This window comes from Mus caroli, chromosome 2 (genome assembly GCF_900094665.2).
Source record: "Mus caroli chromosome 2, CAROLI_EIJ_v1.1, whole genome shotgun sequence".
Classification (NCBI taxonomy): Eukaryota; Metazoa; Chordata; class Mammalia; order Rodentia; family Muridae; genus Mus; species Mus caroli.
Window position 1 is genome coordinate 50,844,840 of NC_034571.1, and position 5,400 is coordinate 50,850,239.

Below are 5,400 nucleotides of genomic sequence, written 5' to 3' on the forward strand. Positions count from 1 at the left end.
ACTGGTTGTTATCATGTAGAAGAATGCGAATAGATCCATTCCTATCTCCTTGTACTAAGGTCAAATCTAAATGGTCAGGTAATTCAAAGAGCTGGTAATTGAAGATTTAATCTATGCAGTAGTTTAGATTGTAAAGGTTGATTAGATAGGAAGTTCCAGGCATAACATGGTTCATGAAACTGTTCCTTGAAAGGCAGTTTAGAATAAAGAAAAATGAATACACCAGGTAAAAGCCAGGTAATTACACCAGCTTAGCTGATCTCAAGGTATGTTATTAGTTTTTGCCTTGGAAACTGTCCAAAGTTCAATCTTTTGGGGATCAACATATATTTACCTAAAATTGTATCACTACAGATGATGTGGGGAGACCTAGAAAGGGGATAGCATTTGAAATGTAAATAAAGAAAATATTCAATAGAAAAAAGGTGAAAAAACGTTGTAATGCCAGTAAGTAAAAACAAGTTTCTGACAAGTGTGTTTTAATATTATGTTTTAAGTAAAACCCTAAATTCTAGTAAAATGTAATTTCATTAGATAATAAATTTGAAAGTCTTGGCAGGGATTCTATAAATCATTAACATTTAGTAGTGTCAAGTTTTTAATGTTCACCCATTACATACTAGATAAACACTTGCAAATTAGCAGAAAATGATTTATTTTTACTTCATGTGAATCTTTTAATTCAATTTAGAAAATTTTTATTGTACCTTAAATAGATATGATCCAGAAATGAATTAAGTGAAGTTATTGAATTTATTTCCAGTTCTTAAAAATATACTATTTGTTTTTTTCTAGCATGAATAAAATATAAATGGCATTTATACAAAATCATATTTTTAAATTAAGAAAGTAAATTACTTTTAATGTTTTATCATGGGATAAGCATTTTCTCCCAATATATATCTATCAGTCTGTCTGTCTGTCTCTGTCTCTCTTACACACACATGTACACATACAGACACAGACAAGAACATAAATACTAAACACACACACACTTAATCTTTAAATTTCATCCCCACATAGCAGCTGTCATCTCAGCATGGATTTCCACACTCCACAGAATTATTTAGTCATGAATTTTTGAAAATGTTACACATTGTAACTACTCATTTAAAAATCATAATTTTTCTTTGCTGGTATATAATGAGTACTTTAAGCACTGAAAAACCTAGTGATATATAAAGCCCAATATCTATATAAAATTCCAATGAAAAATCAAATCAAATAACTTGTTGTTATTCTTAGGTCTAGAATCGGGGTATTTGTGCACTCTAGTGTAAAAATATACTTTTAGAATAAGGAAGTGAAAAAGTCAATAAGAGAAAGTACAGTTGGTTTCATATCCATGCAGAAAAGTATCATTTTGAATCCTCTTTGTTTACCTTACATATACCAATAAAGTTTAAAAGTATGAAATGATACATTGAAGTAAAATGAAGGCAAAGTACCTGAGAGGAAAAGAGTTGTTTTTGATGTGTCATATTTTTCTGTTTTACTTTTTGTATTAACTGAGACTGCTTTATAGGAGAAAAGGGACATATTAATTATATTGTAACACCAAGACCCTTTTCCAATAATTCTCTTTTTTTGTCTCAAGATAAGTGATTGCTTAAAGTGACATTAAATATCCATTTTTGGAGGATATTCTTTACTTATGTGTATGTATTGTAAAATTTTCTCTTCTATCCATTAGTAACTTTTGGATTATACAATTTGCTTTATTTTTAATCAGTTGTCTATGTTAAGTTTTTTTGTTGAAATTTAGTCATTGAAGTTTAAAAGATGATCCTTATCTTATGGAATATTTAATTCTTATCTTTATAACACTGCTAGCATGTTTTGTGTGATATAATCCCACATAAAAATGACTTTTCCATTGGTTTTCAGAGCTAGAAATTACTCATAGAGAGTAATTTCTAAATATTCTGATAATTTTAAAAACATACATATTTAGGACTATTTCAAACACAATCTAAATAAAAATTATGTCATGATGCATTCGGTTTTATCTATAACTTTCTAATTTCATCATCAGCATACTAATTTTGAACACAGAGCCAGAATTTTTACACATCCTAAAGAATTTATTTGGATCCCATTAAACTTCCAGAGATTTTGCCTCAAAGACAAAAGGAAAACTTTCCCCCTCTGTAGTGAGTATTATAAGAAACTTCTCAGACCCATTCTGGAGTGAAATATCACAGGTGGTGCAATTATTTTTAGGAAAGAAATACTCATATAAAGTATGTGAACATTGCCCAAAGGATATATGGCAATGAAGATATAGTTATGTAAGGAACTCTACCAAGTTTCAGCAAAACAAGAGTCCAAATACCTCGACTTACTTTCCCCTCAAACCCAACCTCAGCATGAGAGAAGCTTCATTTTCATGGGAGGTAGAGATAGGATTTATCTCTTTTGGTATAATATTTGAGGATTCAAATGCCTCCAAAGCATGGAGTGTATGTTATCACATTATCTTTTACATCTATGCTGACATCAGGAAAGACTAGAAGTTTTTGCATCAGCCACACTTACAGACTCTTCATCAGGGAAATGCACCACTCCAAAGAAACAAGTGATGGCTCTCTTTTACATGGGTAAACATAGGGTATAAATTTATAGCAAAATAAGAGATATGCAAAGACAAAGGGGGGACAGCTTTTTGTGAACTTTATTTATTTGAACCACAGTGTGGGGAATTTCTAATATAAAGTTAAATCCAAAAGCAATAAAGATTTTAGTGGTAAGAAATCATCACAAAGTAAGCAAATAAGAGGAACTGGTAGGTCCAAGAGAGCAACCAAAAACAGTTTCTAATCCATATAAAAAGGCAAATAGAGAACTACTCAATTTTTGCTCTATGGAGCAATAGGACAGATGGGTCCTCTAGATTAGCCAAAGATCAAAGGCTGACATAAAGTTCACCCTGTTTTGGGACAATTTGAATAATCTTAACTTACTCCATTCTTAACATTCATTACAGAACCTGAAAAAGACAAATCCACAAAATTCAAGAAACTCTAATCAATTCATGTTCTTATTTGTCCAGTTCAAAGTGATGAGCCATGAAAACCTTTTACACACAAACAATAATGGACTCTGTGAGTTTATTATGTTCTTGATTTTTATGCTATAATTGGCATAAGCTCAGCACATGAATGCTCAGACATTACAGATTAGTTTCTAAAAGTCTTGACAAATAATTTTTTTCACAATGACCATTAGTGATATAGATGATCATCATTTTCTTGTCTTGAAGCCAGGATATTATTAAGTTTTGAATTTTGAATCAAATATAACTTGAAGACATAGCACAACGCTATTAACATAAAACTTCTGAGAGCAAATCATTTTTAGTCTGTATTGGAGTGTACACCCTAACAGATAAAATACACAAGTCATTTAGATTTATGAGACTCTAAATTAAATTTCTGAATATTCTAGAGAATCACGAATTTTAAATCAAATCTAGTGAACAAAGGTGAACTTTTATACACAAAGACATTTAGTAGTTAAAGCAATAAGGGAAGATTTTCATGTCCATATCACCATGGTAACAAATTCTCTCCAGTGATAGACAATAGATGAGTTTCTAAATTTAGTAATATTTAGATATGGTTATGTTTTTTTGGTTGAAAGAAATGAAAATGATAAATCATTGAATTAAAAGGAAAATAACCTTTAATATTACATATAATCTAAAATATTAGAGAGATTCCACCAACAAAAATAACATGCTATTTTATGTATGATGTCAGCAAGAACAGTATAGCAGTGCACAAAGCATTGGGAAGACAAAGCAATTTTGTAAACAACTACTTGTTTGCATTAAGTCTCAGTTATGAGGAGATTAACAACAACAACAAAAACTGCCTTCTTGAAGGCAGCTAGCTTCACAGAGGATTATGGCCAGCATCGTGTAATGCAGAAGCACTCTACCTCCAGTGAGCCTGCAGGGCTTTGCAGAAGGCTGTGCTTTCTGTGGATGAGGTGGAGAAGAAATCTAAGGCCATCACTGAGGAATTTCCCCATATCAATGACATGAAGGAGGCAGTACAGTGTATCCAGGAACTAGCTTCACCCTCCTTGCTCTTCATCTTTATATGGCTCAGCATCAAGTCCACGCTGGAGCGTAGTACCACTGCTTATGAGCATAAGGGACAACTGCAGCACTAACGGCTCTCTACTGCTCAGTACTATCAAAGGCTGTATGAAACACTAGAATAGGCTGAAGACCTGGAAATTGATATCCCTCATGTATGGATATCAATTTTTTGATTGATATCCTTTACCTGACAAAACTGATAACACCTATTATCCAGGAAGATGGGGTGCCCACGGGAGAGCTCGTCAGGGAAATTACAAAGCCTCTGAGACCCGTGGGCAAAACTACTTCTTTGTTGCAGGAGATCCTGGATCTCTTATGCCAGAGCATGGATGCCAAAAAGGTGGGGATGCTGTGGCAAGAGGCTGGGCTGAACTGGAGGGAATTTCTAGCAGAGGGCCAAGACATTGTCTCATTTGTGGCTGAAAAGAAAGTGGAATATACCTTGGGAGAAGAATGAAGCTCCTGGCCAGAGGACACTTGCCTTCGAGGAGCTTCTTAGGTAGTTAGAGAAGCTGCTAAAGGATGGCGGCAGTAATCAGCGTGGGTTTGACTGGATAGAGGCCAACCTGAATGAGCAGCAGATAGCATTGAATACATTAGTTCGAGCCCTCATGACAACTGTCTGTTATTCTGCAATTACCTTTGAGACTCCTCTCCGAATAGATATTCAAGTGTTGAAAGTGACAGCAAGACTGCTGCACAAATACCTAGGTGGTGAGCAGAAGGAGCTACCAGCACACCATGTTCTCCAGGCCCTTATATTGACCTTAGAACAGCCTGCCAACCTGCTTCGAATGTTCTTTGATGCTCTATACGATGAGGACTTGGTGAAGGAAGATGCCTTCTACAGCTGGAAGAGCAGCAAGGACCCTGCTGAACAGCAGGGCAGGGGTGTGGCCCTTAAATCTGTCACAGCATTCTTCAATTAGATTCTGGGGCTGCAGACGACTAGTCTGGTCACAACTGACGGCGAGTGGGGCAGGGGACTTGGATATTTGGATAGCTTCGCCAGCCAGCCGCCTGGACTATAGGGGGCAGTGGCAGTGGGTGCTTGTAGTGCACTGTGTCATGACTGAGTGGCTGAGGAGGCAGGATGGCTTGGGTTGACTTCTATTCTCTCCAGTATGCTGCCAAGTGTCTCTCTCTCCGCCCCGCAGGACATGCCTCTCTCTCTCTCTATATATATATATATATAGATAGATATAGATATAGATATAGATATAGATATAGATATAGATATAGATATAGATATAGATATAGATATAGATATAGATATAGATATAGATATA

General features: G+C 35.0%; 1 pseudogene; it reads left to right on the plus strand.

The window, feature by feature from the left end:
* The first annotated feature begins 70 nt into the window (after positions 1–70).
* Positions 71–5,040, plus strand: LOC110305976 (annotated as a pseudogene).
* Positions 5,041–5,400: the final 360 nt, after the last annotated feature.